The 22,268-nt window shown below is 43.9% G+C and overlaps 1 protein-coding gene across 2 annotated transcripts in view; it reads left to right on the top strand.

Moving 5' to 3' along the window:
* Positions 1–347: 347 nt before the first annotated feature.
* Positions 348–22,268, top strand: part of LOC129733982 (ras-related protein Rab-27A) — a 55,491-nt gene continuing 33,570 nt past the window's right edge. The window contains exon 1 of one of the 2 annotated variants that reach the window (XM_055695638.1): positions 348–702. The gene's annotated coding sequence lies outside the window, so the exon portion shown is untranslated. Of the gene's footprint in view, positions 703–11,028; positions 11,048–22,268 lie in introns of those variants that run through there. The other variant, XM_055695639.1, reaches the window with a different exon arrangement.

A 22,268-nucleotide genomic window follows, 5' to 3' on the forward strand; every position in this document is an offset into this window, starting at 1 on the left:
TCGGAAATCCGTGAATAGCTAAACAACCCAACTCAAAGTTTCCTATTTGAAGCTGAGTTGAATAAACTAATCTTTTTGGAGATATTTTGTAATTCAAATAAATATATTTGGTATATTTACATGAAAAGTATGAAAACTTGTGTTTGTTGTACCATAAAAAGCTTCTTTCAAGCTTCCATATCTCGGCGAACAAAGCTCCGCTAAACGCTTCCAAAGCAAGTTTCGGAAGGCTACCGGCGGGTTTCCGACTGACACGCTTCCAGCTGGTCGTTAACAGCAGTGTTTTTTTTGTTCGTGCTACTACTAAAAGAGACAATCACGGCCGCTTATCAGTCAGTAGCTATCGAGCTGCCAGTCGGTACGGTTGAGGAAAATTTTCTTTCTCCAGCTTCCGGTCAGAAAGCGTGTGGTTCACGGGCAACCTAGGTTCAGCAGACTGCCCGGTGCCGGACAGAGAACTTGTTGCTGCTTCGTGGTGAAGGCCGTTTAGCCTTTCCGCAAGGGAAAACCACGTGCTGCTCAGTAAGGGGTTTGGGTTGTCGGGGGTTTGTGTCTGTTTGCGTGCGAGCGAGTGAAGCAACAGGTTCAAACGGCCCCACCGCGGTTCGGTTTGGTGGTGTGGCGAAAAAAACCCGGGACCGGCCCGTGCTCGAGTGTAACGAACGCAGCAGGACACACAGCAGGGGATAGGCAGCAGTGTGTGTAAGTGCAGAAACGGAAAGTGAAATCATATTTTACTATGCGGACGGGTGGCTCCCTCTCCCTGTCATCACCATCATCATCGTCGTAATCATCTTGGATGCGCTACCTGGCACAGGACCTAAATGTATGCAAATTGGTGTACTATGTTGCAGCTTTTAGGCTTGTTTTGCCGCTGCATGCTATCAGCTAAGGTGCTAGGATTAGGGGGAAATTAATTGGTCACAGTAATGGGAGATCGATGCAGAGCCTCGTTAAAGTAGAATCTGAGGCCTGATGGGTGCTGCTGTGCTGGTGCAAAGCGGATCAAACAAAATCTTTGTTGAGTGCTAGATAGGGGAACGGAGAGTCTCATTAGGATAATTAGTTTGTTTGAATACTTTTGTCCATTGGCGAAGAGATGCTCGGGTGTGCTGTATATAAAATGAGCATTTTGATATGCCTCTTGGTGAAATCACTACGATTAGCGGGATGGTAAGGCTTATTCTATTATCTAGGCATTTCTTTGTGATCGATTTCGGGGGCCCGGTTTTGTTTAAGTAAACTTTTCGAGTACACACTCCACCACAACCATCAATTATGCTGGGGCTTCGTCTTCGGGGAGAGGGCAAAAATGTGCTCCCGGGCTATACAATTATGATGAATAGGATGATCACAGCCATGGAGCGAGCAGCGAAAGACGAAAGCAAAAGAACGAAAAACTACCGTGAAAGTTAGTCTATTCAACTCGCGGTAACTGGTTGGGTCCTCGCGAGTATCGGAAGCCTTTTTAGAGGACCTCGGCAGAAGGACAGGTAAATGAGGATTGCATCAATTTCCTTTTGCATCGTCGCGCTTTTCGAGCGCGACAGTTGGAAGCCAATCAAAGTAGAGGGTTTACTTTGTGTGCTGTGCTTTTCCTCTTTTTTATCGAAGCCAATTTAAAATCCGTTAAAGATAGGGGCTTGTTTTGCATCACCCCTTCGAGGACTGTCCGCTGGATGACAATCCATCAAAAACCAATCGGGTACATAGCCGTGTACGAAGGGGGAGTGAAAGACTGGCACAACATTGTAAAATTTATTACAGCCCTTGCAGGTGATTACTTCTGACAGAAATTTGGTTTATTTTTTTAAATTTATTTATCAATATTTTCAGTGTACTGATAAAAACAGTTAAAATCAGAATCACATAGAAATAAAAAATAATGCTTAAAAATAGATTTTTGTCCCTGCAAAACTCGAACAAAATTTTGTAATGTAAATGTCGGTCAAGTCTAGAAAACTACTGCTAACAAGCTGATGGAATACCTACACTTTGTTTCTAACTTCGATTGATTTTTAGCCTTTTCAATCTAAGAATTGAGGAATACTTACAGGGGCTAAATAATGCGACGGCTGAGCAGGTCGCCTAACTTTTTTTAGACTGCTATTTCTCAAAATTATCAAGTAAAAAAAATGTATAGGATTACGAACTCCGCACCACTCAAGTCATCCTGGCGGTCTATTCCTTTTCTCTCCGCGGCATGATCATTTTTCTTCTCTAGATTCTCAATTACCTTCACCAGGGGATCAAAGCTTTCGCGTAAGGTTAAGAATAGTTGAGCTAACAAGTCGTCTTCTACCATTTCTACTTCTGTTGTTTAGAATTTTGAAACTCAAAAATGTTGGAAGACACAGTGGAAATTTCCAAATGCATAAACATGGCTGATATCCTAGGAGGGAAGACCAACCTTTCTGGACATTTATTTCCCAGGTTATGTGCGACTAACCAGATCACGAGACTCGTAAGCGTTGCTCTAGTATGGGTACTCGTACCCCTGGGGGTACTCGAAAGCTTTCAGAAACCAGTAACGGCGGACAAAGCAATTTATTTTTATAATACTTCATTTGTTGTTTAATTTTGCTCCTGAAACATGACTGTAGTAATCAAACAAACCATAGTTCATTTTGAAACCTGGGATGGCATTGCCCAGCTCGATTCAACAGATTTTCGCTATTTTCGAGTAGGTCACATACTGTCAGTTATGCTTTAAGCTTAGAAGGAGCTGCCATTGTCATTTGTCCTGCGGCTCATCTAGCCCGCAAAGTCGGAAAAAACACGAAAAGCGAAGCATAACGCCTCCCAGCGATTATTTAGTTTTGTTCGAGTTGCTCGAAACGAAATGCGCAATGTCACCCCTGAACTAAACTAACGGGTGACAACTAAAAATTTGGAAAAATTTGGCAAACCCCTAGGCTTGAACCATGATTTGACAAAAAAGGAAAAGTCCTTTTCTGTTCACTACGCAGGCTGGTCTTCAGCTTTCTCCCTGGCGGATTATAGTTGAGGTTTGCAGGAAACCATAAACAATAGAAACCGGAAGATTTTCGCTTTCAAAATGGTTTACTCACCTCTTGTCGAAATTGTTTTGCAGTTCATACCGAACCGTACAATGCACTTGCGAAATGCTCCTTGTTTGGACGCCATTTTGAACCGAATTGAGCATGTATAAACAGAACACAAAATACTGACATAAAGAGGAGAAAAATATAGCTTTCATATACATATTTTCATTTCTCTCTAAGTGTTGTTGTGGAGTAAAAGAGTCCCCAGAAAAATTCCAGATTTTTAGTTGTCACCCGTTACCACTACTCTCTCCACTATGCGAGAGCATTCCAAGCCAGGGGGTACAATCGATATGAAAAATATCGTCAAGGGGTATGCGGACAAAAAAGGTTGAGAACCGCTGCACCAGAATATTCAATCGTTTATTTAACGTATTCCTTTGACGAATTTCATTCAACAATTTTGACCTATCATGCATTAACCAACATTAAACAATTTTGTTGATTCGCAGTTTTGGAGCTACAAATTATTGGATTTAATCTAGACTTAAAATTGTTCGTTAGGTAGTTAATACTTTAGTTCCAAGTTATCGGGTGGTGTCTACAACTAGGAGCTGTTCCATAAAAAATGTCCCAGTTTTATTATTTTTTTATTGTCATTTTTGAATTAGCCGAAACTTTGCATGGACGGTTCTATGGGCAAAAGATGCTATTTTGTGCAATTGGTTTGATTCTTTGAAACACGACTCCTTTTTGAGAAACTATTGAAAAATGAATGAAAAAAATGTTTCGAACAAAAAAGGTAGAAAGTTTCGGATAAAAAACACCCGGTGCGAGCCTTTACACCTCTCCCAGCAATGTTAAATCCTGTCGCACACCACCCAACATCTAACAGCAAAAGCAACTTCTGGGGTAGGGTAGGTGAGGTCTTCTTCTCTTGGGTCTCCTCCAGGGACCAAGGAAATGACATAATGCTATCTCCTTCTAAGGCAGAGTGAAGAGTTATTCCTGCATCCATTTCAAATGTAAATGAAATTTTTGCTGGACTTTTTTAACATTTGCTAGGGGAACTGCGGACCAATAAGATGTTGGATACGAAACAAATATATGAGATAAGAAACCAGCCGCCACAGATGCCAGGTGTTATTTAAAAATGTCGGCAACTGCTCGAAAAACCGGAAAAATGTGCTAGCCATCTGAATAAAATCTATCCGTGATTCGAAAAAATTTCGCTCGCGTGGGTAAAAGCATAGACTAAAGAGACATAGATATCCAAGTTGGGCTTCGCTGCATATAATCTCAAGGCAACACTATGAACTTGCCATCTGTAGGCCGTTGGGTGAACTAAAGCATATCCACTCTGAAAAATATCATGGTACTCATTATCATTTCAGTGGTGAGCTTGACCAGACTCTCACACCCAGAAAATATCATGTTACTTTCAATCTGATTTGTACGGCGGTTTTCAATCGACTTTACAATATAATCTAGATGATTTGCCATTTCAATTTATCACAACAACAATGCAAAGAAAGCTCGCGTAATTTTACAAATTGGCATGAGTCACAAAATGTAAAAATCTCATAGATACTCTCATCGAATTGTCGAAGGTGACAAAAAGAAAAAAAAGCTTCACATTCACTTAAATTATTTTAACATTGTTTTTTATGTTGTACTTGACGTTCGTGAATTTTGACGAAATAAGTTATGCTATGCTTTGCTACTCGTTGTAAGTGAATTTTGAGGATATTAGGAGACGTATATAACAACGATTTTCAACGCAGTAATGTAAAACCTTAGTTAAAAATAGCGTTTAGCAGTATTCACCAAAATAAATATTGTATCATTTTTAAATAGAACCTAAAAGGATGAGCGAAAATTTCCAAATTTGATTTTCTCAGTTCTTTGCAAATATTAATAAATCGATTTAAACATTCAAGCAAGGAATAGTGAAATTGATAATGAATGAGATCACAAACAATAATCTGCAACGGAAGCTACAAACCGAAAGGGAGAATATCCTTCAGCAACATTTGACGGCTGAGGCAGAATTATTAACCCAATCAGTTTCGCAAAGGGATTAAAGCTGTATAGTGGTTTTCAATCGACTATTAAAATTGGTACAAACAACAAATCAGTTATGCTAATGATGACTAGAGCAAGATACCTGACATCATACATTTTGCTCGCAACACCTTTATAACGGTGCCATCTGATGATCTCAAACTGCACACTTAAAACTGGATCTCGAGCAAAAAAACATCCGAGCTCACTCGGCAACTTTGGATTCAACCGATATTTCAGCAAAAAAATGCCGGTTGCGACAGTCGTCAGATCATTTTGCCGGGACTTCGTCCAAAAAACTAAGCTTGACGAATCTCGTCTCTATTTTTTGCCGAATTTGTCGTTAAACACTGTTGATGCCGAGGTCAGCAAAAACATTACTGGTATCTCGGCACAAATTTTACTCGTTGCCGTGTTTCGGCAATACAGCTGTCATTCTCATGAACGAGTTGCCGCCATTTTTCTTAGTGCAAATTTATGCGTGTTACGGGTGAGCAAACAGGAAGCAAATACAAGTTTAGCTGAAATTTGTGCAAATTACAAGTGTTTAGAATCCGGTAGCCGAAAAAAATGTAGAACAGATTGGTGGGAAGTGGCTTGAACTCAAAAAGTGTAGTTCCAAATCGTGTGAATACAATATTGTATTTGTTTTAAGGATAGGCATTAGACGTAGTTTTAGACTATATGTTTAGCTCAATGCCCCACTGGTGAGCAAGATAAAAAAAAGTATTCGAGCTTATAATTTATCTTTTGAAAGAAAACTACCAAATGCACAGTGAATCTATTCTTTGCGATTGGATTCCACTAAAAAACGGCTCTTTACTGTGCCGAACATTCAGCTTATATAACCGAATGGTCGTTAAACTGGTTTGCCGCTTCTCGGCATAAAATGACATATGTCAAATATTGATTTTCCGAGATTCTCGGCAAAAGAGATTAAGCCGAGATGGTTACCGAGTACTCGGCAGTTCAAATCTCGGCACAAACAATAACGAGATTCGGCGAAATTTTTTAAGTGTGTGTGATTATTAGCAAAATCGATTTATCATGCTCAATCCGCTAGATGAAAACGAAAACAAGATGGCAATACCGTATAAGGTTATTGAAAATTAAATGACAGGGCCATACAATGATATTGAAAAACATGCTTCACCTTTTATCACCTTGTCGTCATTAACGGTATACAAATTAGTTCAATTTTCGTTCACGCGCAGCGAAAGTCGTGTCCGCTGCATACTGCAAGAGTTACTCTTGCATAACCAAAGATGACTAGTACACAATACGTTACTCTTGAAGAGTAACGTATTGTGTACTAGTCATCTTTGGTTATGCTTAAAAACATATTGATGAAACGACTATGAACGATTAGTCATACTATCTTCAAAATAAATAATTCATATCATGGCCATCTCATACATTGACATTTATTATAGTCCTGTTGTAATAAATTATTATTATTATCTAGACCATATAGATTAGTCTGTTAAAACACCGCACAAATCTGACCAAGCCTAAAAAGATAGCAATTACCTTAATATTTTTGTCTGTGTGTGCGCATTAAATGTAGTTCACCCAACCGCCATCCTACTCGGAGGGGCGCCACATTTTTGTTGCCCGTATTGTTGGTTGAGTTGGATATCTATGTTTCAATAATCTAAGGTAAAAGTCTGTAAAAATCAGCACACGCTTTGAGAAAATCTGCGCAAAAATCTGCAGAAAGTGTGAAAAAACTGCAGATATTTGCAAATCAATAAAAATCTGCACACGGATTGTAAAAATCGTTTTGCAGACAATTCTGCACGTTTGGTGTCTCTGCCAGCCGCACTGACTGGCTCTTGCTTACCCTTATAATATCGATAATTATCGTTAATGCCAAAAAATAGCAATAATATCGATGCAGCTAAATAACGAGAAGTTCCTTATCACACTTAAGTCCAGAATCGTCAATTTTTCATGAAAATTCGGAATATTTTAATGCCAGAAACAAATATAAGTGAATAAGTCCTGAGAGCAAATAAGAAAAATTGATGGCAAACATCACTCCTCAAGATTTGAAAACAGCCGGGAAACAAAAATGATTCTCAGAATCTCTGAAAACGCTGTTAAAAAGGCCACGACCAGGCAGAGACGAGTTAAGGTGAAGGCGAAGCAGGCGGTCGCCTCCCGTCAATCATCGAAGAGCACCAAAAAAGTGGGCGAAAAAAATAAAAAAGTCGAACCACAATAGTTTGAATGTTCAGCAGTTTCAGTTTGAGTTACTCCTTTTTTAGACAACTACCTATCTCACAAAACTGTCAAGTCAGTTATAAACTGTAGGATAACATCGGACTTGGACTTGGTTGGACAAAGACGAACTCAGACAAACGTTAACGAACAAGAAATAGTTCTTTGAAAAACGATCGTAATGATTGCACGTGTTGAGTGAGAATGACTGAACATCTTCTCCATGAGTGCTTGTCAACTAGTGACCCTGTATATAAGAGAAATGATAAAGCACTCACCGTTAAGGCAACTGTCAACATCAAAACGGATAACGGCAATGCAACATTATACAGATCACTCGTTTTGATGTTGACAGTTGCTTTAACCGTGAGTGTCTTGGCGACTCTCTGTTGTATAGGCTGACTATTGTCATCGTCTCGTGGCCTGCAAGGAAGTGCCTACTTCGTCACCCCCTTTTGATTATGGAGCTCAACTCGTAGATCTTCGAATCATCCATACGGATGTACGATCACGGTTGTCCTCATAGATCGTCACCGGTTGAATAATCTCGACACTAAGATCACGTAGAGTAGAGTAGAGCTTAGTAGCCGCGAGGTTACAGAGTCCGCTTTGACAAGCGAATGGGGATAGGTTCGAATCTTAGTAGAATCAAGCCATTCGTTTGAGAAAGGACTTTAAGTATGGGATTATTCTCAGGCTTTTCCACAAAAGATCACGCAGAAGACCGGCTAGCCAAATCGCTTCAGCTACATTAGCGCTCAATACCACGTACTTGTTTGACCATTTACTGCCACTTGCTGATTTGAGGTACACTTTTGTCCGCCGCCCAATCAGCATCAGCAAATCCAACTAAAGGCTCTCGGTTACGGCGAACTCCAATCGCAATTTGTGCTTGCATCACTCGTTTCAAGGTTGTCAAATATCGCTGCGCTGGCTGTTGCTGATAAAGGTCCAGATATTCAGTACTTCACTATATGACTCTGTATTAATGCATATCAACTGCAATCCTTTTTCCATGGGCGTGTTCGATGGGTTACACTCATCTATACGAAACTTCTCCAGGAATTTCTTAATGCTTGTTACCTGCGAGAAGTTTCTTTTCCACAATTTCTAGTTGTTATCTTGAAGAACACGTCTTCTACCCTCTTGAGCTGTACTCCTAATCAACAGGTCATCGATGTATATAACTAGATAGACATTATAAATAATAGTTATTTTACGATCACTTGAACCCAAGCTTCAATCGTACTTGGTACAGCTTCTCGTTCCAATATATGGGAGCCTTAAGACCATGCAAGAACTGTAACTCCTGTAAATGGATCCGCTTCGATACCATCAGGTACAGCAATGAAAATTGTCTCTTGAAGTTCCCCATGCAGAAAGGACATCTTCACATCCATTTGGTGTATGAGTAGTCCTCTCATCGGAATGCTAGAGCGGTTGGGATCGAAACCAGGGATGAAACGCTTTTTCGATGATGGATCTGTAGAATCAGAAGCTCCACCACTTTATCATCGGATTCTTCAATAGGGACTTCATGTGGCAGAACTTGATATTGACTTGCCCAAAAGAAACGATATCCAGATTCAGTAAGTATATTGCGACGGAGTTACGTCACACCGAACAGTTCACCGCCCCTCTTAAACTCCGCGCGGTCCTGGCCACCGCGAGTAGTGAATAGTACCAGCTTGTACCAGCTTATGAGAAATGATTGGCATCCTTCATGAGATGATGACTGCATTAGGAGTCTAGGCAGAACTGGTTTCAGACTGTTGCTTCTTCTAGCCTACGACGAACGCCAAATCAGTCAAGTCACCCTGGAAGTCTTTCTCTTTTAGATTCTCGAGTGTTGTCAACAGAGGATAATAACTAAAGCATAAGGTTAAGAATAGTTGAGCTCCTAAGGTGTGCTACCAAACTGCCATTTTCGCTTCTGCGGTCTGAAGGAATGTTATGCAACTTTTCATGGTCATTGCGTATTATTGTAGTCCCATTTCTTCAGAAGTTAAACTGCATGTTTTCCGGGAGTTCCTATTTTTATCTAACAAAGCCGAATTTACGGATCGAAATCCGAATTTCTACGGTGAAATACACATGATCGATGATCGGAGAAATACACAGAAAAATGCTTACCAATTCTTATTGAAAGGCAGCAAATATAAAGAAAACGTGCAAAAATTTATCCGATATTTTGTGAAGTAAACCCTCTCAAATCACTGCTTCAATTTAAAATCTGAGTTCCGCCAAAAGGCTCAAGACAAAGAAAAGTAACTGGCGCTGTTTCAGTAATGACATTAGTTGTGCCCTTACTGTCGGCTTGGTCTTCTTTTAGTTACAGGTTTTAAATGCTTTTTTATTGCTTTATGATTATGTTTCCTTACTACTATTACACCTTATTCAAAACTGGTATGTTTTGTGTTTTTTTGGATTTTCTGTTTCTGTGTTTCTCAGAAATGTTTTATAAGGAGACATTTATAAATGAAAAATGACCTGTTAACTTATTTTTTCAAATTCATCAGAACACTTACAATTTAAAGCAATAATTTAAAAAAACCGAATACCTACCTGAATTTCGGTGCATAATTCTAGAACAAGAATAGATATGATTTAAATAGACTGACCATAAATGTTATCTGTAAAGTTTCATAGATGTTATGGACCTAAGAGGAGATTTGATTTAAAATTACATTCTTTTATTTGTGTATAATAGAATTAAATTAAGTATAAAAATTTGCTGTGAAATATTCACAGTAATATGCGAAAAATAACCTCCACCCCGCTCTCTACGAAAACCCTACACACGGCTGCGATCAGCCTCGTTGTGGTTGCTGGTGGTCACGCGCATTCCCAAGGCCGAGTTATTTTTACAAAAAGGTGGTACAACTTTCTCCCTCACTCTTTCTCTCATTTCGCGGGTAGGGGGCTAAAGTGTCAGCTTTTCCCGGGTGTAGCCTGCTTCGATAAGGGTACATCAAGTTGGACAGGAGACATGCCGTCAAGCCAACCCAATCTAAGCGGTCGTAAAAGTGGCTAAAGACCGTAGAGTGCGTCCAGCTGGAATCGCGCATCATATTCCCATTACCATACGCGGCGGCATCGTGAACCGTCCTGACACTGACATGACTCTGACGGGGCTGTCATAGAAGGAACAAAATTCACATTGTTTTTCTTTGTTTTATTTTTCATTCCTGGAAAACGGTGATTGTTCTTGTTGGATTGTAGCTAACAGGTACAGAAACTGTTACGACTTGGCCGTACATAAATGGGGGATTTCACGCCACTTGAATCGGAGAGGGGTGTTGTCAACACGACAGACGAGTTTGCGTAAAACCTCCCGAAGAGCTCGTATTACCGTATCAGTATAAGCAAGCATCAGCGAACATTATAGCAACAAAAACAAACAATGATTTCTTTGTGTCTTCTTTTCCGGCTCGTATCAGAAAACGGAAACAGTAGATACATAGGGAGAAAAGTACACACAAGCACTGGTGTAGGGTTAGTAGCATTCGAAGCTAATTATAGTAACTTAACTATTACGGAGAGAGGCGGTAATAAACAATGCTTAATAAGACGCGCTTTGCTAAATATCGAAATGAATGCGACGTGTTGGTGCGTAACAATGGTAACAACGTCGGCAACGTGGCTTACTACGATAACTGAATGCAACCCAATTTTCGCGCAACATTGTATGCAGTAATATCAGCGAGTAAACCGAGCAGAAAACACTCTCGTTAAGTTTACTTCCCTGGTTGAAGGTAGGTCCTTTTCATTGCAGTTTTTTGTGTCGAAGCTGGATAGGAAAAAAGTGTTGAACGTGAACACACTACTTTGAATTATTTTTTCTCACGGTTGAACAAAAGTTGGTTCTGACATGTTTGTCATTGTGTAACGATTTGTAACATTTTGCAAAATTTTCGACACTAGCTGCAGTGGACGATTAAAACTTCTACAGCCAAACATTTTCGATACAGTTTTAGAAACTCAAAGCGAGAGAAGAGGCGAGCCCCGAATGAGTTATTTATTTTTATTAAAAAACCGGTTTCGAGCTTTCACGTGCTAATGGAAATCGTATTTTCACGAGCGTAACCATGAAATAGTATCGCACAGCACTTCAGGCCTTTGAGTAGTTTGTTTTTTTTTTTGCGTGTTTGGAGCTTTGCAGCTAGAATCCGTGAACTTTTCGCTTGGTGGAAATTGCATACGTTCAGTTCAGAGACTATGTCAAGTAAACAAAGCTTCCCGTTATTTTTAACGTTAAAGGGACGGAAAAGTACTCATCAAAATCGCATACATTAAAATACATTCTGGTGCAGCACACCTGATGGAGTTTCCATTGAAATCATTCATTCGGAATCGGTTGATTGTAGCAAGCGGGAAAAACCCTCCCGTTTGATTAAGTGATTAGGAAAAATGTACGTGCAATATTACGATTTTAGGGTAAGTTTAACGAGAAGCCATGAAGGTTGTGGTGTACCTAACGATTGATTGTCCTCGCCGCGCAGCTTGCGTGAAAAATAAGGTTAAATAAAAAACCGGATTTATTTATAGAAGCGGAACGTGTTCACCCCACCGTCGAGCCGGGTCAGTGAGTTTTCCACGGCGACGGGTGATGAAACTGGATGTGGCTTGAATCCTTCCTTACAACGGTGGCGAGCGGGTTCACACACAAATGTATGTGCGTGTTTCTTTTATTAATTTTATTTCCGCAACTGGGGATTTGAGCCTTCGATAAAAGCGTTATGAAAATCGATCCCTCAGTCTTTGAGACAACAAGAATATACAGAAATCTCATCAAAGCAATCGGTGATATCGTTCTGCGGAGCTTTGAAACAATGTTTCTGACTCTTACCCGAGGATACATCATAAGTCGAGTAGATTTAGGTACTTATCTATTACCCGAACCTGTTTGTGCTATCAAACGAAATCCTAACACAAATTGGTTGACGTTGGAAACGACGGGGAAAAACGATCTCTGTAACGTTGTCAAGTACGAATACACGAATTTCTGGGTCTCTGCCGCCGTTGGCGGTGGTAAGAGCAATAAACCCGTACGTTTCGTGCTTTTCGCGGAATTTTCGTTCGGATATGTTAGCGCGACAAAAGTTGTTCACAGAGAGGGCAAGGGCAACAAACTGTTGCGCATTTGGTGTACACCCCCTTAAGTGAAGTTTCAAGTGAAGTTCGATAGAACGAATCAGGCACACTCTCAGGATGGAACGTTTGTACATACATAATGTGAGTGATGCTTTTTTATTAGACGATGAAACGGTTGTCGCTTGCTATGATTTGTTTTGGGAGGCAATTCGAAATGTTACTATGATGAGTTTCCATTTACCTAAATATTTGTTCCGATTCGCTCGACTGAAGCGTTTGCAGTAATTGGAAGCAGCTGGAAGAGCACCATCGAATGATTGATTGCACGTTTCGCTGTCAGTTCCGGTTCTGCGTCACTTGTCACACATCTGTTGAACAATTTTGTAACGCTATTTGCTAAATAAATCTAGTCACTCTGAATAGAAATCATACGAATGACATGTTTAATTAAAAACATGTCGGCTTAATGCCTACTTTTCTAGGGAATTCCCGTGTGAATAGAAAAAAAGGATCAAACCCAATAGTGTTTCAACGATTCAATCGTAATCCTTGATGAATGTTTTTTTTTTTGTTTTTTTTTTCTTTTCTATTCTATGCACATATGTACTCGAATCAAATCAATATGTTTGTGTTGTGGGTTTTCGCTTTCTCTCCCTCTTGTGTCGTGCTGAAATAACGGCTTCAATTGAATATGTTGTAATCTCTGGCAGAGCAGGCATTTTTTTGCTGTTACAATAAATATGATGAGTGAATTGTGTCGTTAGAGGACGATAATTTTAATGAAAATTAAAAAAGGATATTTGTTCTATTATTATATTCGAGATTTATGAATTCATAAAAAAAATTAATAACCGCAGGAATTTCTGCAATATAAAGAACTATCATGCAAGAAATTGATGCCTTAGGATATCATTTACCCCTCTTTCGATAATTGGACAAGTCTGGCGATATTAAAACAGTTACCCTATTCAGAAATCTACTCGAAAAGGGTAGAAATCGTAATCGTAGCCAAAATATAATATCAAAAGAACAGTTAAAAATACAGTTAAATAAGAATTCTAGAAAAAAAATGAAAATGGTTGAAGAAAGTAAAAATTGTATAAAAAAGATTAAAGGTTAAAATTGTGAAGCTATAAATAGCAGAGAATATTAAAAACGTACACTATTCAAATTTTCCAAAAGGAATCAAAATGTCTTCAGGTTTGTATAGAAATTCTAGATAGGTCGTCCATCACCACCGCCACTTATTCAGCCGCTGCCAATGCGTCATTGCCTGCAGCTCCAAGACCAGAGGACGGGACTGCCGCTTTCTAACTTTCGCCAGGTACTTTTCCACTGTTTGGCCGGTTGCATCGACTTTCCGGCCAAGCACACGCAGCGATGTAGCCACTTTTCCGTTGGTCTTCCTCTTCAGCATCCTTTAAAGCTTCTTGTCCCTCAGGGTCAGGATGCTCTGATTGTTGTCCAATAGCGCCAAGATGCTGTGCCCTTAGATCCACTAAGAGCCGCACGATGTCCGTTTTCGACGCGGCGGGATACCGTTCTTTGAACGTGCACACTTCCAAACGGAGTAGCTTCATTGTTTTCGCCATAACGGTTAGATTTCGACTAATAGAGCTGCCAAATTCTTCATGCTCACTCATGGGTTACTACGATTGATGCTGAATGGGTAGTTTCGTTAGTGCGTGTGAAACTATACCCATGAAAAATCGGCAATTTTTGTCCATTTTTTTAACGCAAACGTTACTACGGTAAATTTGTTCAGAACACCCACGAGTTGCATCTCCTCTGTTGCATGTTCCTGGGACGGTACTTTACGACTATGTGACGTTCCAAAAACGGGTAATTGTTCTCTAAATATCTGCTTCACCAGTTTCGCCATGGTCAAGCGTAGTGAGTGTAAGACAACCGCTAGGAGTTTCGATAGGCGATGGCTACCATCACTAGAGGTGAAGCTAAACAAAGCGTTGATATAAGGTTTAGGTGCCTCTTCAGGGAATTGCAATTAAGACGCGGTCTTGGCTGGAGGAACGAGGCTTCGATAAGACTCCTTGCTCTTGACAAAATTAGTCCTTCTTATAATAAAACAGATTTCAGGAATATTTATCCTCTCCAGGTAATTATAATTGACGATATTGGCACGGGGAACGAGGTTTCGAGGAGATTTCTTCCTCTTGACATAATAAGTCCCTCTTTAATCGGCCAGAGAGGAACGTTAGAATTAACCTGGCCAGAGAGGAACGTTAGATGTAGTCTCACTACAGGGAGTTATAATTTGGCGATATTGGTACGATAGAAAGAGGCTCGGTATAGTAGAGCAGTAAGCTGGAAACGAAAGGGTAAACTCTCACACACAAGCACGGATATGGATAAAAAGCGTATCATTTACTTCAATAGTGTTACTGCCAATATTATGAAATAGAAAACACCTGGGCAATATCACAATAGATCGAATGTCTCTGGTCACAGTGATAAGTCCACATAGAGGAATAAAAGTCTTTGGAAATCTGCCATATCCGTACGGCTCCAAATCACCCTCAGTCAAAGAGTTTGGCCTAACTGTTTGTGAATACCGTCAAGAAAAGCTCTGAAGAAATTTGTTCGGGAGAAGAGTCCCTAGCAGAAGCTCTGGAAACATTCCTTACTGTAAACCATTCCACTCCGATACCCGATCTCGATGATTAGCCACCGATCGAGAAGATGAAGGGAAGACCAATGCGAACTGTGTCAGTGCTTTTGAAACCTCCAGTTAACAACCGACAGCAAAGCAACCAGAAGAATGACTCACAACCCAGAGGCACACTTAAGTACACTACCCGTCATAAGTTTTGAATCGCTTTACTGAGTATTGCAACACCCAGTTTGAAAATTGCAACACCTTCCAAAAAATTTAGCATCACCTGGAATAGGCGATTATCACGTGTTTTTGACAACTTGAAAAGTCGCGATTTTCAGCAAACGTGTTCAGAACGTCAAAGGTTACTGTATGGTAGCCAATTCAGTGTGAAATTTTATATGAGCTGGATTTCGGAATGGTACCGCATCCTCGGGCTGGCACCTGCATCGAGCTCCCTTAGTAAAGTCGTGTGACAACGGCTTGAAATGGCGAGGTGGTACCCGGTGCAGGGGTCTCCGTCCCATAAAACCTGGCAGGCCTTCCAGTACGTTCCGAGTCTATTGCCTGGTGGGAATCAGGCAGGAGTAGGATCAGATGGTTGTTCCTGACTTGCGCCGGTCGGTGGAGTCATAGTTGCCCATAAGGCGCTATGACTGCTTACCCTAGCCATGACCTCACTGCTTCGGCATAGATCACCATGGGATCAAATAGGCGACTACTCCACCATGGACAAGGATAGCGGCTAGAAGGGGGACCCATTTAACATCAAGATGAACACATTCAAAACGAAAGAGACGAGTGCGGAGGGATTACAAAATCCCTTCGCAAGAGGTGGCATCCAGCGGTCTCCGCAGAAGGCGGAGACGGATGCGGCGAAGTCTGGAGGTGGAAAAACGGCGAATCCGTCGGTGTCCACACCAGACAGCTCGGTAGACGGTCCCTTGCTAGTAAGGCCGTCGAAAATTGTATGGACACGCGGCCAAGAGTGGCGGCGCTGTTTGAACAACTCGACGCCATAATCGAGTTCTTGGCGAACAGGCGAAACATCGCTGGCGACCTGAAGCAGAGCCTCCTTCTGCTTCGGAGCACCATTGATGAAGCCAGAAAGGAGCACGAAGAACTCGTAGCTCGCGTGAAGGCGGCCGAGAAAGCGGCCAGGACCGGGAGGGCGACTGCATCTAAAGAGGTGCAGACAGACGCCCCCTCGTTCGCGTCGGTCTGCTCCACGGGGCAGGTCGCTAAGCGAACGAGGCAGTCCCCGGGGGAAACGGCCCCCGGGAACACAAAGAAACGATTGGTCGTGCTACTCCCACGGGAACACACGCCAACCGGTTCAAGGTCCACCGCGGAAAAGGCACAGGTGGAGGCTACGGGCAACCCTTGGACTACCGTAGAGGGTAGGAAGCGTCGGGAAGGTGCGACGCGACATGATGGCGGAGCGGCCAGAGGACCAAAAAAGGTCAAAGAGGCGCGGAGTAGGGGTGATGCCCTCATACTCAAGACGGATGGGTCGAAGTACTCAGAAGTCTTGAAGAAGATGAGGGGGGAAACCCAGCTCAAGGATCTGGGGGCGGATGTGCGGAGTATCCGCCGATCTCGCACTGGCGAGATAATACTTGAGCTCCGGAAGGACGCCAAGAACAAGGGGGCTACCTACAAAACGGTAGCTGAAAAGGTCCTAGGGAAGGAGGTGCAAGTGCGGGCACTCACCTCAGAAGTGACTCTCCAGCTTAAAAACCTGGACGAAATCACTGAGGCGTGCGACATTGCACAAGCCCTAAAAGCGAAGTGCGGGGTGGAGGTGGCTAAGGAGTCAATCTGCCTCCGCAAAGGTCCGGTGGGGACCCAGATAGCTACCTTCCGACTACCGTCGGCGGACGCTAACCTGGCCCTGAAAGAGGGCAAGTTGAAGGTCGGCTGGTCTGTATGTCCTCTGGGCATACTACAGCAACCAGACATTTGCTTCCGGTGCTTCGAGGGCGGACATAAGTCCTGGACCTGCAAAGGGCCCGACAGGAGCCAGCTGTGCAGGCGATGTGGAGGTGCAGGCCATAAAGCAAAGGACTGTGGGGAGTCTCCCAAGTGCATGGTATGTTCCGGGAAACGAAACGCCAAACACTTTATGGGAGGCCCCAGGTGCCCAGCCGGTAAGCCGGCTGCGAAACCACGGGCGTAAGGGTGACGCAACTGAACCTGAACCATTGCTTCGCGGCTCAGCAGCTGCTACACCAAGCAGCCACTGAGTCGTTGTCGGACATCGCCGTCATATCGGATCCCTACCGCATCCCTCCCGGAAACGGTAACTGGGTTGCGGATAAGTCCAGTTTGGCGGCCATATGTACGACGAGCAAGTTTCCGTTTCAAGAGGTTGTCTCAACCTCAGAAGAAGGGTACGTAGTTGCTAAGGTGAACGGAGTGTTCTACTGCAGTTGCTATGCTCCGCCACGTTGGTCTACCGAAAGGTTCACCCAGATGGTCGACCTCCTATCCATGGAGCTAACGGGCCTAATGCCTTTGGTGGTGGCGGGCGACTTCAACGCTTGGGCTGTTGAGTGGGGAAGTCGCTTCACGAACCAGAGGGGCCAGACCCTGTTGGGAGCTTTTGCAAAGCTCAACCTAGATCTGGCCAACGTTGGGAACAAAAGTACATTTAGCAGAAATGGTGCGGAGTCGATCGTCGACGTGACGTTCTCCAGCCCAGGACTGATCAAGAACTGGAGGGTAGACGATGGCTACACTAGTAGCGACCACCAGGCGGTCTGTTATAGTGTAGACAACAACGAGAGGCGGCAAGCGACGGGTAGAGCCAACACTCCGACCGTTCGCGGGTGGAAGAAATCGCACTTTGATGCCGAGGTATTCAAAGAGGCAATGAGAAGGGAGCGCGAGGGGAGCAGTTGGCTCCGCCCGACCGCTGACCAACTAGTTGCTATGCAATCGCGGGCTTGCGACGCCACCATGCCTAGGACTCGCCAACCTAGAAATGGAAAGCCACCGGTTTACTGGTGGACGGACGCGATAGCCGACCTTCGCAGTGCGTGCCTCCGTGCAAGACGGAGGATGCAGCGTGCGCGAAACGAAGAAGAGAGGACAGAGCGCCGCGCAGCATTCAGTTCGGCAAGATCGATGCTAAAGAGTGCGATAAAGGCCAGCAAGAGGGCCTGCTTCGATAGGCTATGTGCGAGTGCCAATACAAATCCGTGGGGTGACGCCTACAGGATCGTAATGGCCAAGACTAAAGGCGCGCTGGCGCCTGCAGAGCGATCACCAGCGATGCTGGAGCGTATCATCGAGGGACTCTTTCCACGCCACGAGCCAAGTCCTTGGCCTCCGGCGGTCGAGTCTCACGTCCGACGTTCCAGTATCTCAGACATAGACCTGAGATGGTCGGCCAACCTGCCGAGCATCCAATCCGTGAGCGACGACAGCCGTGTCGAGGCAGGGGAGGAGGCAAGGATTACGAATGAGGAACTCATCGTGATCGCCAAATCCCTAAAGGTGAGCAAGGCACCTGGACCGGATGGTATCCCTAACCTGGCGATCAGGCTGGCGATAAAAACGGCCCCCGGGCTGTTCAGGGCAGTCATGCAGAGGTGCCTGGATGACTGTCTCTTTCCGGACAGGTGGAAGTGGCAGAGACTGGTCTTATTGCCGAAGGCTTGGAAACCGCCAGGGGACCCATCGGCATATAGGCCTATCTGCCTGCTGGACACCGCGGGCAAGGTGCTTGAGAGGATCATCCTCAACAGACTGGTGAGGTACACGGAGGGTGTACACGGTCTGGCAAGTAACCAGTTCGGCTTCCGGAAGGGCAGGTCCACGCTGGACGCAATCTCTTCCGTCATCAAGACGGCGGAGGTAGCAATCCAGCGCAAGAGAAGGGGAATACGCTACTGCGCAATCGTCACGCTCGACGTGAAGAATGCGGTCAATAGTGCCAGTTGGGACTCCATAGCGCTCGCGCTCAGGAGCATCCGTGTACCGGTGTCGCTGTACAAGATTCTGAAAAATTATTTCCAGAATCGAGTACTTGTTTACGACACGGAGGAGGGTCAGAAGTGCGTCCCAATTACCGCAGGAGTTCCGCAAGGTTCTATCCTGTGCCCAGTGTTGTGGACTGTCATGTATGTCGGAGTGTTGAAACTCAAGTTCCCTGTAGGGGTTGTGATCGTCGGCTTTGCAGACGACATAACGCTGGAGGTTTACGGCGAGTCTATCGAGGAGGTCGAGTTGACGGCCGCACACTGTATACGCAAGGTCGAGGACTGGATGCGCTCCAGGAAACTGGAGCTCGCGCATCATAAGACGGAGGTCACGGTTGTGAACAACCGTAAATCGGAGCAACAGGCGGTGGTCAGAGTCGGAGACTGCACCATCACCTCGAAGCGATCCCTGAAGCTCTTGGGGGTTATGGTGGACGACAAGCTCACGTTTGGGAGTCACGTCGACTATGCCTGTAAGAGGGCCTCATCGGCTATTGCAGCACTATCTCGTATGATGTCCAATAGCTCAGCGGTTTATGGCAGCAAACGAAGACTTCTTGCCAGCGTGGTTTCGTCCATACTTAGGTATGGTGGGCCAGTGTGGTCCAGAGCGCTAAGTACTAACAGTTACCGTGGTAAACTGGAAAGTACCTACAGGCTCATGTGCCTGAGAGTTGCGAGTGCGTATCGTACGGTGTCATACGATGCAATCTGTGTCTTGTCCGGCATGATGCCTATCAGCATCGCCATCAAGGAGGACAGAGAGTGTTTCGACCAACGTGACACAAGGGGCATACGAGGTACAGCGGGAATGGTCCAACTCCGCAAAGGGCAGATGGACGCACCGACTCATACCGGAGATATCCGGCTGGGTCGGGAGACGACATGGTGAAGTGAAATTCCACCTGACAAATCCTGTCAGGCCATGGTTGTTTCAGGCAATATCTGCACAGGTTCGGACACCCCATGTATCCCGAGTGCGTGGAGGAGGAGGAGACTGCTGAGCATGTCTTCTTCGTATGCCCCCGTTTCGTAAGAGCGAGGAGCAACATGATGGCTGTGAGCGGGCCTGGCACTACTCCGGACAATCTAGTCCGGAGGATGTGCGACGACCCGGACATCTGGAACGCGGTCTGTGCGGCCGCCTCTCAGATTGTCCTGGAGCTGCAACGTGTGTGGCGGGTCAACCACCAACACGCCAGTGGTAGCTAATTACCAGTCTCCAGGTAGTTAGCTAGGAGGTTATAAGAGTAAAGAGGGTGCATCACGCACAAAAGCCACTCCCCGACGTAATACTTAACCGTTTTTCCGGGAAGACCAGGGCTGGAGACTGGAGGGGTTTTAGTGGGTCGGGACAGGCATCGGTAGGTGCCTAGGCGAGTGTAACTACCCCAGCATCTCTCCCCTAGTCTCATCCCCACACCCTGAGTTCTCTTCTCAGGTGTCTGTTTGCAGATTTCCCCGACACCTTTAAAAAAAAGGACCCAACTCAGATTGCTTGTTTGTGAGAACTCTGCAGAGATTGCTGCTGCGGTTTCCGGATATTGCACTGCAAACTGCATCGTTCTTGTTCTTCACGCACTGGACTGGAAAAGAAGAATATTTTTTTTCTCTTCACAAATGCAAAAGAAGAATATCTCGAGCTGTAAGTATCTAAGTTCCTGATGGCCGGCGGACTTCGGTAAAATAGCGGTCTCATAGGCTTTTTCTTTGATTGCATATGTTTCCGAAAGGTGCTGGATTCGTCAGAAGTCATTGCTCTGAATATTTCATTTGATAATCAGCTTCTTATTCGCTCTCTGCAGTTCTCGATGTTGCAATGAACTGGCAGATGAAAAGAAGCTTTCTCTTTACGACCAGTTTTAAACGGTCTTAGGTCCATACAGCTGGTGAACTCTGCTGATGATTTTTAGCACTGATTCTGGGAACAATCTAATGCATGATCCTTCAGGCGATCTTGTAACCGAAGAAACTTTTCCGCAACCGTCGTTTGAAGTTTTGTTACACCCAATTAAAAGCGTATTTTGTTTGAAAATTTCCCAAATTCGATTCCCACATGTGAAAAGCAATCTTTTACTCGGTTTTAGTCTCCGAAACCAATGTCTTTTGACAAGTTCAAAGATGACTTGTACGCAGTTCATCCTACGATCAAACATGAAAATGAAATTAAAGAAAGCCACAAGCCAATAATAGAATTTCAGAAGAATAACCAACGTAAATCACCTCATGCGTAGTAGGCGTAGAAATCAGAGATACCAATCCTAATCGAAAGTTTATCATCCACCTACTGTGCACGAAACCCACGTTTGTAACAAAATCAAACCTCGTCGTAATTCTACTATCAAACCGCTGGACGCCCGCCAGATAATATCTTCTAGCGTTAGCGTCAAAAAAAAAAAAAAAAAAAAAGAAAACAGAACGGAAATGGATCATGAATGAAAGCGCGGCAGCCATAACCACCCACGGTTCAGCAACAGCACAAATGTTTTCGGAGATTCCCAAACGCGCCAACGCTTTTACTTTCCACGTTGTGGCAGATGTGGGACACGGTGGGTTTCCCATTGCATTTTCGCATTTTTCGGTGACACCGAATGATGCCCAATTCTGAGTGGCACAGTGCCACAGTGTAAGAGTATTTGAATCCCGCGAACCCGGCGTTTACGGCAGACGTTGCCGGAGTCCACCTATCTAATTGTTTTCACTTCGTTACGGATGGCTTGCAGTCCTCGGGTAAAGCAAACATTCACTGCTTCTGATAGCTTTCCTAAGCATAATGGACCAGACGGAGATTTCTTTTTTGCTCTTTAAAGAAGACCCAAACAACATGCGTTGGTTTACGCAATCATGACCTTTTTGATACACGTTACGAACACGTCATAGTAAACTAAGCTTGATGTTCAGAGCATTTTGTCCGAGAAAAGCAGTGAAACTGCTAATTTGCAAAAGGGTCTGATTGTGTGGCCGACCATGCGTCTTCATCAAAGAGATTCCACAAACAGACGTCAAGTAGGCGTCTTTGGAAAAAAAAACCTTACTTCTGCTTTGATTCAGTGTGATAAAAATATCTCTACCGCCTGCTGCAATTTAAGGCAGGTTAGCTTCTGAAGCTTGCAGAGGGACAACCAAACGGAAGGAGGGTTCCAATTTCAAAGAAAACAATTTGTTTTCCATCGATTTGAGCTTTCTCTGTCTCTTCTTCTGAAACAGACGCACCGGAAAGAAGGTTCAAAGTTAAAGTCAACGGTTTTCGAACAAAAGCATCTGCACAAACATCAGCTGGCA

This window comes from Wyeomyia smithii, chromosome 1 (assembly GCF_029784165.1).
Source record: "Wyeomyia smithii strain HCP4-BCI-WySm-NY-G18 chromosome 1, ASM2978416v1, whole genome shotgun sequence".
NCBI lineage: Eukaryota > Metazoa > Arthropoda > Insecta > Diptera > Culicidae > Wyeomyia > Wyeomyia smithii.